At 42.5% G+C, this 12,586-nt stretch overlaps 1 long non-coding RNA gene across 2 annotated transcripts; it reads right to left on the reverse strand.

Annotated features, from left to right (window-relative positions):
* Window positions 1–41: 41 nt before the first annotated feature.
* LOC310714477 lies at window positions 42–12,565 on the reverse strand. Of its 2 annotated transcripts, XR_014529819.1 has the most exons (4): window positions 12,259–12,565; window positions 10,807–10,893; window positions 1,883–2,044; window positions 42–609 (listed from the first exon to the last, which is right to left on the reverse strand). It is a non-coding gene; the product is annotated as an uncharacterized lncRNA (long non-coding RNA). The 2 variants fall into 2 exon arrangements; XR_014529820.1 differs by lacking the exon at window positions 42–609 and having other exon boundaries at window positions 1,221–2,044.
* Between the last annotated feature and the right edge of the window lie 21 nt (window positions 12,566–12,586).

Raw genomic sequence — 12,586 nt, forward strand, 5'->3', positions numbered from 1 at the left:
AGCCTTCCTTGGTCTTCACCATCTGCACTGCAGATAGAGGGGAAAGCTGGTCAGGCTAATAAAAAAAATATATTGTTATCATCTAAACCCATTTGTTTTCCTTTGGCATTCCTCTGAAGTTTTTCCTGAAGGGGAACCCCCAATTCACTTCTAATTTTACATTGGGCAAATGTTTAGTGGCGACTCATTGGCCCAGTCCTTCAGGCATGAACGCTGAACAATCTTCACTCACTTTCAGAATGTTCTAGCAAGTATACCATTAAAACTGAAGGCTGTTGCAACAGTGTCTCGTGGATTTTACTGGCTGGGTTATTTAGAAAGGCATTAATGCTACTCAAAGAGAGAGACAGAGAAATTCAGATTCCATTTTAATCTTTGTGCTAAACCCTTAATTTTTGCATTTTCCTCAGCACCCTGTTTTGGAAAGGAGATAGCTGTGCTTACAAATCAATTAATTCTATATGCATGTTACGACATGAAAAGGGAGATTTATTTTTCTGTTATTTGTATGCAAAGAGAATTTAATCCGCACACACAAGCAGCTTAACATCCACATTCATGAACCGCGCAGACATCAAACCAATTCCCATGTCTTGCGAGATAAACTATCTACGAGAAAATGGAAAAAGGAACTTTGGCTTGATGGGATAAAAAAACTTTTTAATTGGCCAAGAAGGCTACTTAAAATTCTGCATTGCAGAAACATGGGAGCTAGACATTTATGTGCATATAAAGATCATGAACTTTCTAGAAATAAAGCCTGAAATTATCTCTTTCCTGTACACCAGGCATCATCTTATATACCAATAGCAAGCTGAATTCTCTGGGTATCAGTCCTTATGCAGCCACAATGGCACCCTCTGATCCAGGGGAGACCATTACTGTTCCCTAAGAACTCTCATTAGGTGAGGATGGTCTATCAAGATTCTTCTCACTCAGTGGGTGCGTCAGCTGACTGAAGGCAAGTAAGCCCATAATTTCCCTTCAGTCAACAAAAGACTCAGACCCAGTTCCCATGCTCTGCCTCTCTTACTGGGAGACATTCCCCCCCTGGTGGAATAAAAGAAATAAGCTTGCAGAACCCGAGTTGAGGGGGGGGATTTTAGAAGGTTTGGGGAACTTGTATCCCTAGGATCCCCATAGGCATCTGTTGACCACTGTGGAAAACAAAATGATAGCCTCCAATCAAGAAGAGGTGTTCTAAACAACAACACCACACATTGCTGAAGACTGCCATATGTGATGTTCATTGACTGCAGCTTAGCTTGTAATTGAAAGCACTCATTGAAGGCTTAGTCAGAATACATGCTAGCCAGAAATCTAGGCAGGAATTTTATTGTTCTTCTTAAAGGTAAAGGTAAAGGGACCCCTGACCATTAGGTCCAGTCACAGACTCTGGAGTTGCAGCACTCATCTCACTTTACTGGCTGAGGGAGCCAGTGTTTGTCTGCAGACAGCTTCCGGGTCATGTGGCCAGCATGACTAAGCCGCTTCTGGCGAACCAGAGCAGTGCTTGGAAACGCTGTTTACCTTCCCGCCAGAGGGGTACCTATTTATCTACTTGCACTTTGACGTGCTTTCGAACAGCTAGGTTGGCAGGAGCTGGGACCGAATGGGAGCTCACCCTGTTGCATGGATTCGTACCGCCCACCTTCTGATCGGCAAGCCCTAGGCTCTGTGGTTTAACCCACAGCGCCACCCGCATCCCATTGTCTTTCTTAGACCAGAGCAAAACAGACCCAGGAAACTCCTGACTTCATCCATATACAATTAATTCCCATGCCACCTGTTTTATATATAAATTTGGATGCTATGCAATATCAAGACTCTTTATATTCAAAAGAACTTTGCTTTCATAAACATATAACCGAGAAGAACATACCTACAATCTCAAGGGTATTCACTTTGTTCCTTATAGAGAGCACAGGTTTCTCCTTACTGACATTAAGGGATCTTACTCTGTCTTCTTCATCCCAGACAGGTCACACTAACTCACAGTGTTCTCATCAACATCCAGAGAAACCTCTCTCAGCAGCCATTCCACCTCATCACACACAGAGAGAACAGAAAGCAGTTAAAAATGACAGTTACTTGAATAACAGTCACAACAAAATGGATTGCCTCTCTCATGTGACTCACAGTCATCCAATCACATGAGAGAGCTTCTGCCAAAGGGGGGTAAAAACCATGCTAAAAACACACAGCAATTCAACATAAGCAACATTCCCATTTCAGGAAATTACCGTATTTTTCGCCCTATAGGACGCATTTTCCCCCCTCCAAAAAGGAAGGTGAAATGTGTGTGCGTCCTATGGGGCGAATGAATGCAGGCTTCAGGAGAGCCCCACTGCCAGCCCCACAAGCTTGGGAGACAGCGGGGAGGCGGAACGCCACCATCCCGCTGTCCCCTGACCTGGTTTGAAGGCTGGCGGCAGGGAGGAGCCTGCTTCTCCCCACCGCCAGCCCCACAAGCTCAGGGGACAGCTTCCCGCCCCAGCCCCGTGCCTGGGGGGGGGGGATAATTTTTTCCCCTTTATTTCTCCCCCCCAAAAAAAAACTAGGTGTGTCCTGTGGGCCGGTGCGCCTTATGGGGCGAAAAATACGGTAAACCATTATCCTTAACAGCCTTTCTTTTAATTTACCTAAAATGAACAAAATATTTAGTTTACATAAGACAGGAGTCTCCCGACTTCGTCCATATACAATTAAGTCCCATGTCACCCGGTGCCTAAATGGTATAATGACAATATCCACACAATGACCATAGTGTGTTTTCTTTTTCTTTTCTTTTGTATGGTCTTTCAAATATTTCTGAACATATTAAACCTGACAAATGAGTTCAGTAGAATAGCTACAAACATATCCAACATTTATTCTCTTTTTTCCTACAAAAATTATTTTATTTATGATTTTCAATTTTATATATTTCAATAATTTTATAATCATTTTAATGTTTCAAAACTTGGTCTCCTGCCCCTCTTTCTGCGGTTCCTTAAATTTATTTTTAATATTTTCTGCATATCCAAATTAACTTAATTTCCTCATTTATTCATCTACTATAAATATATATTCTTATAAAACTGCAGGTTATTACAACAATCCTGCCAACCTTCTTATCTGTTTACAATTTATTTGTAAATATTCAATAAACCATTTCCATTCTTTTATAAAAAGTTTGTTATCTTGATTTCTTATTTTTTTTCCCCAGAAAGTTTTGCCATTTCTGCATATTCCAGAAGTTTTTGTATCAATTCTTATTTTGCTAGGACTTATGCTTCTGTCCATTTTTTTGGGCAAGTAGCATTCTTTCCTCTGTAGTCACATACATGAATAAATTTCTGTACATTTATTCTCTTGACAGGCAGTTATGTGGGATGACGTAGCATATTAAGTATATTTGGTATGTTCTTGTTTTTAAAACAAAAATCCAAAATCTCCCCTCAAACCCGAATGGGACAATGAATATCTGAACATGCGAAAAAAATATTCAGGGTAAAAAGGGGGAACTAAAATGTCATGTATATTCACCTTGAGTACCTCACAAATGGACATTAATGCCTCCTTTTCCTAGTACCCAAATGTAAAATGAGCATGGCAAAATATACTAATTTCTGGCTCTGTTTCCTGTTCTGAACAGCAATGTTTTCTGGCACCGAGAAAACAAAGTAAGACCTACAAAGCTCCATCTCTGTCACATAACTCCCAAATTTAGCAGAGTAACTCCAGAGATGTGTTTGTCTAAAACTCTAAATTTGAGTTATACCTTTCCAGATCTTGAGAGGTAACGGGGTGGGGATGGTGAGAACTAAATGAGTACTTAGGCTCTGCACCATATTCCACTTCACAGTTGATTTACCTTGTATGCAATGTTGATTCCAAGCTACTGCTATAATGAATTCAGCCTGGGAGAAACTACTAATAAATGTTACATTTGGTCAGGCCTTATTTATTACCAAATATAAATGATTAAATAAGAGAATCCATTGGATAAGCAGTCTGAGGCCTTAGGCCATCAAAAGACCTGGAGCACAAGGAGTTCCTGGAACTCATTCAGGCATGTAATTAAATAAGAAGAGTGTTAGCAAACCTGAAGCTTTTTACCTGCACCCAGTGATGTTTGCTTCCACCTGGGGGATAGGAATCACAATTCCTAACTTTTCTTCTCGCTTCTTTGGGATCTTGGATTAGGCTCCAAAGCCCCATGTAGGGAAGCAGCAAGTCAAAGCTGTGTGTTTATAATTTGACCGATATGCTTTTTGTTTCACTGCAGACTCTCAAAGTGTCCTTTTTCCCCCAGGGACACTCCCAGATTTACTGAAGCTGTCCCGGTTTCTGATTTGATCCTGGAATGTCCCCCTTTTGCTTAGGATGTCCTTATTTTCATCGGATCTTAAAAAGCAGAGACATCACCTTGCCAGTAAAGGTCCATATAGTTAAAGCTATGGTTTTCCCAGTAGTGATGTATGGAAGTGAGAGCTGGACCATAAAGAAGGCTGATCACCGAAGAATGGATGCTTTTGAATTATGGTGCTGGAGGAGACTCTTGAGAGTCCCATGGACTGCAAGATCAAACTTTTCCATTCTGAAGGAAATCAGCCCTGAGTGCTCACTGGAAGGACAGATCCTGAAGCTGAGGCTCCAATACTGTGGCCACCTCATGAGAAGAGAAGACTCTCTGGAAAAGACCCTGATGTTGGGGAAGATTGAGGGCACAAGGAGAAGGGGACGAAAGAGGACGAGATGGTTGGACAGTGTTCTCGAAGCTACCACCATGAGCTTGACCAAACTGCGGGAGGCAGTGGAAGACAGGAGTGCCTGGCATGCTCTGGTCCATGGGGTCATGAAGAGTCGGACATGACTAAATGACTAAACAACAACAACATTTTCATCGGAGAAATGTTGGAGGATATGGAGTTATGCAACCCCCAAGCCAAGGAGACAAGCAGCTCTGCAACATTTGCAAGAAATCTGAATGCAACCCTGTATAGGGAAGTTTTTTAATTAGTTTTAATGTTTTTCAATATGTTGGAAGCTGCCCAGAGTGGCAGGGAAGCCCAGTCAGATGAGTGGGGTATTAATAATAAATTTACTATTGTTGTTATTATGGAATAGGACGTCCCTATTTCCATTGGAGGAATGTTGGAGGGTATGTCACTGATGTCACTTCTGGATGACCTTTTTATTAAGCATTTGTTCTGACTGGTTTGCAAGGAGATTCGACGACACCAACTATTTATTGAGTGTTCATCCTGATTTGTCTGTTGGAAGGTTAGATGGCATTGCGTCAAGCAAATGTTATTCCCACACTTCCTAGTACATCTCCTCATCACTTCTCTTATTGCAAAATGTCTGATTTGGGGTGTTCATGTGTGCAAGAGCTCAAAATCAATGTTAATTGTGCAAACTACATTTGCTGAAATTTGCCCTTGGATGTTGCAATTGAACAGACTTCCAAGGATATGTCAACATGGTCCCAGATCCAGTAGATTGTAAATTGAGACTAAGGACCACTGAAACATCAAATCTGGTTAGCTGCAATCCTGCCCACATTTACCTGGGAGAGACATCACCTTGCCAACAAAGGTCCGTTTAGTTAAAGCTATGGTTTTCCCAGTAGTCATGTATGGAAGTGAAAGCTGGACCATAAAGGAGGCTGATCGCTGAAGAATTGATGCTTTTGAATTATGGTGCTGGAGGAGACTCTTGAGAGTCCCATGGACTGCAAGAAGATCAAACTTATCCATTCTGAAGGAAATCAGCCCTGAGTGCTCACTGGAAGGACAGACCCTGAAGCTGAGACTCCAATACTTTGGCCACCTCATGAGAAAAGAAGATTCACTGGAAAAGACCCTGATGTTGGGAAGGATGGAGGGCACAAGGAGATGGGGACGACAGAGGACGAGATGGTTGGACAGTGTTCTCGAAGCTACCACCATGAGCTTGACCAAACTGCAGGAGGCAGTGGAAGACAGCAGTGCCTGGCGTGCTCTGGTCCATGGGGTCACGAAGAGTCGGACACGACTAAATGACTAAACAATAACAAAGCTTCATTTAAGTAATTAAATAAATGTTTACATCTTACATTGCTAGGAATGTGCTACAAGATTCAAACCATATGTTTCATATAAATGTGTGGAACGGTAAACCAAAAAACCAATTAGGTGCCATAAGGACTTGCCGTTCAGTTGCATGCTATAGTTTTTGTCCTACAGCTTAAGGGAGGAGTTTTGAAGAACAAACCATGAAAAGCAGCCCAAAATCCAGCTGCTGGTTAACTTATTCTGTGTGGCAAGATGACTGGGCTCTCTTCCCATTCTATGCTGCAGTTTATGTTTTCGAAAGAAAAAGTATGTGTTTCAGCTGTATTTTTCTTTTATATTAAGCAGCATGGTTTTAATGAGGATGCAAAGGAATATATTAGAAGAAGAGCTTATTTGGAGCAGAACAGTCACTTTTTTGCTGATTTTAATAGTTCTGTAGGGAATATACAAAGCCAGTTTGCTTTATTGTTTATAGAAATTAATGAATCTACTCAACTGGTCTAAGATATGGAGGACAATCAAGGGGAAGATGAACAATAAGAAGGGAGAGAAATTACTATTACTGACTGTAGGTCTCCTTGATGTCTGGGTTCAAACCTAATAGACTTCATCATATGTCATCTGTTCCTGATTTAATGCTGGAATGTTGTTGTTGTTGTTGTTGTTTAGTTGTTTAGTCGTGTCTGACTCTTCATGACCCCATGGATCAGAGCACGCCAGGCACTCCTGTCTTCCACTGCCTCCTGCAGTTTGGTCAAACTCATGCTGGTAGCTTCAAGAACACTGTCCAACCATCTCTTCCTCTGTCGTCCCCTTCTCCTTGTGCCCTCCATCTTTCCCAACATCAGGGTCTTTTCCAGGGAGTCTTCTCTTCTCATGAGGTGGCCAAAGAATGCTGGAATAGAGACAAATATTACTACTTTTGCATACCCCCAAGCGTCCTGATTTAATTGGGACACCCCAGATTGATGGAACAGCTTCTGATTCCAATCCCAGATGTATCATTTGGGCTCCCGTGCTCTGGCCATGCCAAAAATTTCCTCCCCAAATAGGGTGTGTGTGTGTTATGATGTTGTCTTTAATTTTGCCTGTGTCACTGCCAAAGTGGGGAATCACAGCAGCTGTGCCACAGGAATAGGGTACCCTCCTTTCAAATCAAAATCCGGGCATATTTCAGAAGCATAATAATAATAATAATAATAATAATAATAATAATAATAATAATAATAATAATAATAAAGCTTTGGCTTGCATCCCAAGTGATGCTGAGGAATGGGTCCAATCAGTACAAGCATCACTTCCAAAATGAGACCTCTCCCACCCACCACCCACCCCTGCACTCCTCTCCCCACATAATCTCCGACTCTTTTCTAGGGGTCCTAGGGGATGTGCTACCTTTCTGTGTGTGTTGGATTTTGAGGAACATGGGAGCTGGTTTATCCATATTCATGTGCAACATGGGAAATCCTGTCACCTGATTACAGTCAAATGTCTGAGATTTCCCCATTGAAAGGCACTGTGATTGAACTGGCATGGAGCAATAGGAAAGTACTGTTATGGGTAAAGGGAAAGGACCCCTGGATGGTTAAGTCCAGTCAAAGGCCACTATGGGGTTGCGGCGCTCATCTCACTTTCAGGCCAAGGGAGCCGGCGTTTGTCCACAGACAGCTATCCAGGTCATGTGGCCAGCATGACTAAACCACTTTTGGTGCAATGGAACACCGTGACAGAAACCAGAGCTCATGGAAATGCCGTTTACCTTCCCGCTGCAGCGGTACTTATTTATCTACTTGCACTGGTGTGCTTTCAAACTGCTAGGTTGGCAGGAGCAGGGACCGAGCAATGGGAGCTCACCCCGTTGCGGGATTCATACCTCCAACCTTCTGATCAAACAAGCCCAAGAGGCTCAGTAGTTTAGACCACAGCGCCACCTGCGTCCCACACTGTTATGGGACATTTATTCCCAGACACTAGTCAGTTAGAAAGTTATTAACATGTAAGTGTGAGTAAGTCAGCCCAAGGTTAAGTTAGTAGAAGGTTTACAGTGCAATTCTATGCATGTCTACACAGAAGTGTGCCCTGTTGAGTTTAATGGGGCTTCCTCCAAAATAAATGGGAATAAGATTACAGACTTTGTGGCCTTGACTAGTATCATTCCAATTATTTCACAACATTGTTTATTGAGGGAGATTCAGTCTTTGCTGTTTAATCTGCTACTACCTGCTCAGAAGCACTGAGATGCACCAGACTGACAAAATACTGTAGTAGGATCACATTTCTTGGAGACTTAACAGTTTGCTATCTTCTGATGAGCAACATTTAGAAAAAGAATGCTAAATGATTAGTTTTTTAAAAAAAATCTACAAGATTTTATAATGTGACAATATCCATGTCAATTCTAGGATGGCTGCACTTGCAGATAATCCCATTTCATTGCAGTTATATCCAGCTGGCCTGCTTTATAAAGTCCTTTGAAAGAATTATGTGGACCCTCTGAAAATAAGTCAGTGTTCAGCTGCTTTTTTAATATATATATATATATCAGTAACTATTCTTTTCTAGCCTAAATTAGACGAAAGCACCTTATACCGCAAAGACTCAATCCTGTTTGCCTTGCTCAAGCGAATAATCCATTTTCCTTCAATAGGGTGATTTGCATCCATCTTTTAAATATCATCTCTTATTTTGAAGCCCTGATGTCTTGCTTCTATAATACACACTTGATTTCATTCATTAGTTTTTAAATTTGCTGCATTTGTCAGGCAGAATGTGGCTGCAGTCCCCAGGCTGCTTACAATTAACTCCAGTGAGACGTTGAGAATGCAGCTGAACTGTAGACATCAAGCCTGAGAAACCACCAATTTCCATCTATAAAGGAGAGTAAGATACTTATAGCCTAACCTATGACATACAAGCATGTAATTCCTGAGGATGAGGCACAAGTATATACAGTATATGCCACTTACGGGACCAAGTTAAGCTATTAGTATTATGGTATGATTGTGGGGCAGTAGACCTATATAAGTGTTTAGGACTGGGGCATAAATAGGACTTTTTGTGGGAAATTGCAGTCATATATAATTAGCAAGCATAGGGCTGGTTAATGCCACAGAATTGTCAGCATTGCCCTTGAGCCAGCGCCACAAACTGGACTCATACACTTCAGCCCCGACTGGGCTAGGCGAGCTGGGTAGCACTTCCAGAGACCACCTTCTGCACAGGAACAGGTCAAAGTGCTGTGGACTCACAGCTTAGAGTTGTGAGCACTGGATTCACTCCAACAAGAAGACAGTTGTCGTACAGCAGAGTACAGCAGAGTATAGTAGAGCATAAACGACTCGGAGGGCAGCTCTGTAGAATATCTTCTTTTATTCTATCTACAACTATAATACACAACTATGTACAGAGCTAAATGAGGTCTAAGTGAAAATGCTGAACTGCACTGAGTGTCTGCAGCTGCTCTTAGCAGCAACCTTATCTATACACACGATCTCTCGCTAACACTCAGTCTCTCTCTCTCTCTTTGATGAGGCTGGAGCGAAATAAGTAGAGAGCAGAAACCGCCCCTCCTCTCTGGAGAATCAGCAGAGAACATCAGCAGATTCTTGGATATGGGAGGGGTGAAATCTCCTCAGAAATTGTATTCCTAGACTCAGCTAGGTCACAAATAATAAATTATTATTATTATTATCAGAGATCTTTGTAAGACAGAGTAGGTCTGCCAATGGACCTGGTACCTGAAGCCAGCTCCTCATAGAGCACGTATTCCAAAGAGAGAGCTGGGGCTGAGAACACAGCCCTGTTTCACACCACTCTTTATAGGGAAGGCGTCCAAGGATCAGCAATCGTACTGGATACTAGCGAGATATCCCTAAGTGGAGATAGCAGCAGCTTTACTAGAATTTTGGGAAAGACTAAAATGAGAGCAAGGAATCTGCTGAGGTCAGCTGATATGTGCAGTGAAGAAGCCTCACGTATGTCTTTTCCATATCATCAGATCATAAGTAATAGAGGCTGATAGTGTAAAACCTTTTTGAAAAATAATCTTTTAGAGAGAGACTAGAGTTGAAGTTGCAGTTTGGTTTTTACCTTAAGTAAAGATCGCTGTATGTAGCTGGGCTCTAGAGGATTTCTAACTATTGGTGGGACACACGGTAAGGGTCTCATTCTGTGTGTTCTTTACATGAAACTGACCCAATATACAGCTACTTTGCCCAAGGTCACTTTAGCTGCACTATAAAAAGCTGTTCCTCTCCACTAAGGGACCCTGGCCAGCAGAGACGCAGCAAAGTACGTAATGAGGAGTTCAGCTTCATTGAATCATAGTAACTTGTGGTGAAGTTTGTTCCTACTGTTCCCTGGGAAGTAGAAGTACTGTGCAAAGAAAAAGGAAAATGTTAAAAATGAGAGCAAACCTTTCTGACCTTCGGTTTCCATGATGCCGCATCTGGATCCCAAATGGGGATTATGCACAGCATCTAACTCACTAATTGACTAGATGCCTATATATAAATTATTGGTAGGTAGCTGTCCTTAGTTCTGAACACCTGAGGACAATTAAATTTCCTATGAAACTGTTCTGGCTTATATTGACTAGATGCCTATATATAAATTATTGGTAGGTAGCTGCCCTTAGTTCTGAACACCTGAGGACAATTAAATTTCCTATGAAACTGTTCTGGCTTATATTTCTTATCTTCTGCATTATACATGTGTCCCAATGAAGGGAGCGCTCTCCTGAAGATCTACCTATTTGTAGAACAACCGTTATTCAAGATAACGGGGACAAAACTCTGCAACTCCAGCCATTGTCATTCCCACTGCATGTTCAGACTCTGGCATAACAGCATCTCTGAAAACAAAAATTACAGCATAGCTTGTGAGAAATGATTTGTGGTGATAGCTCCCTTGTTTTTACATTTCATTGAGGGCATATACACAACGGCTCCCCATGCTCCTCCTACAAGACTTCAGTGCACAATTGGAAATGTGAAAAAGAAAGAAAGAAATGCCCCCATCTCCCACAAGTGTATCATATCACACAGAGTTTCATACCTCCTCCCTCTGAAGAGAGACAGTCCTCTCACACTGTTTGCTGTAATTTCCCCAATCCGCCATACAAGCAAAATACTCTCTCTCTCCTATTACTAGGACTCAAGTCCATCCAGCTGAATGGAAGGTTCAGGATGGATAAAAGGACGCAGCTGAACAGCACATGGTTGAACCAGGGCTTTCTTTTTCAGCTGGAACTGGCCGGAACACATTTCCGGCACCTCTCAGGCACGTGCCATTGCCATTCTAAGAGAACAAGGAAGGTTTTCTAGGAGTGGGTGGGAAACTGACTATGTAATTTGCTCCCACAAGATGTAGTAACGACCACCAAACTGGATATATTTACAAGAGGATAATACATCTTTAAGGTCCGTATAGTTAAAGCTATGGTTTTCCCAGTAGTGATATATGGAAGTGAGAGCTGGACCATAAAGAAGGCTGATCGACGAAGAATTGATGCTTTTGAATTATGGTGCTGGAGGAGACTCATGAGAGTCCCCATGGACTGCAAGAAGATCAAACCTCTCCATTCTTAAGGGAATGAGTGCTCACTGGAAGGACAGATCCTGAAGCTGAGACTCCAATACTTTGGCCACCTCATGAGAAGAGAAGACTCCCTGGAAAATACCTTGATGTTGGGAAAGATGGAGGGCACAAGGAGAAGGGTACGACAGAGGACGAGATGGTTGGACAGTGTTCTCAAAGCTTCCAGCATGAATTTGACCAAACTGGGAGGCAGTGGAAGACAGGAGTGCCTGGTGTGCTCTGGTCCATGGGGTCACGAAGAGTCAGACACGTCTAAACAACTAAACAACAACAACAAATACATCTTTAATGGCTAGTAGCCTTCATGGCTTTGTTCTATGTCCATGTCAGGATGCTATCAGTGGCTCCTGGCTAGTTGCCCATGAAATGTCAGGGAACGGTTGGAACAGGAAGACTGGGAAGTGTGTGCTCAGTCTGATCAGCTTCCCTTCGAAGAGGAGAGCTTTGCCTCCCCCTTGTCTACATCATTTTCAAGAGGAGAGAGAGAGAGAGAGAGAGAGAGAGAGAGGGAGATATGCTATACCATTCATGGAAGACTTGCCTAGAGGAGAGAGAGAGAGAGAGAGAGAGAGAGAGAGAGAGAGAGAGAGAGATGCTATACCACTCATGGAAGACTTGCCTAGTTATGAGATAATGGAGGAGGAAGGGGGGGTGAGAGCACAGCTGGCAGAGACCTCCCTGGAGAGTATGGGGGGGTCCTCCATCTTCTCAGGCCCGTTGGTCCCTCCACATTCTAGAACAGAGAAGGCAGAGGGGTGGGACTCCTAGGACTTCCCACTGGTGCTCAGGAAGTTGTTGAGGATGGAAGAGGTGGGGTCAGAGTAGCCAACAACTCTCTTTGTGTGGAGATATGGATTCTATCTTGCAACCAGATGACTGAATAAAAGGGTCTATAAAATATGAAATGCTTGTTATTCTTGCCTTTGATGCTACAAGAGGGGGGAGGA

Source organism: Podarcis liolepis (genome assembly GCF_965112155.1).
Source record: "Podarcis liolepis genome assembly, chromosome: 8".
Taxonomy (NCBI): Eukaryota; Metazoa; Chordata; class Lepidosauria; order Squamata; family Lacertidae; genus Podarcis; species Podarcis liolepis.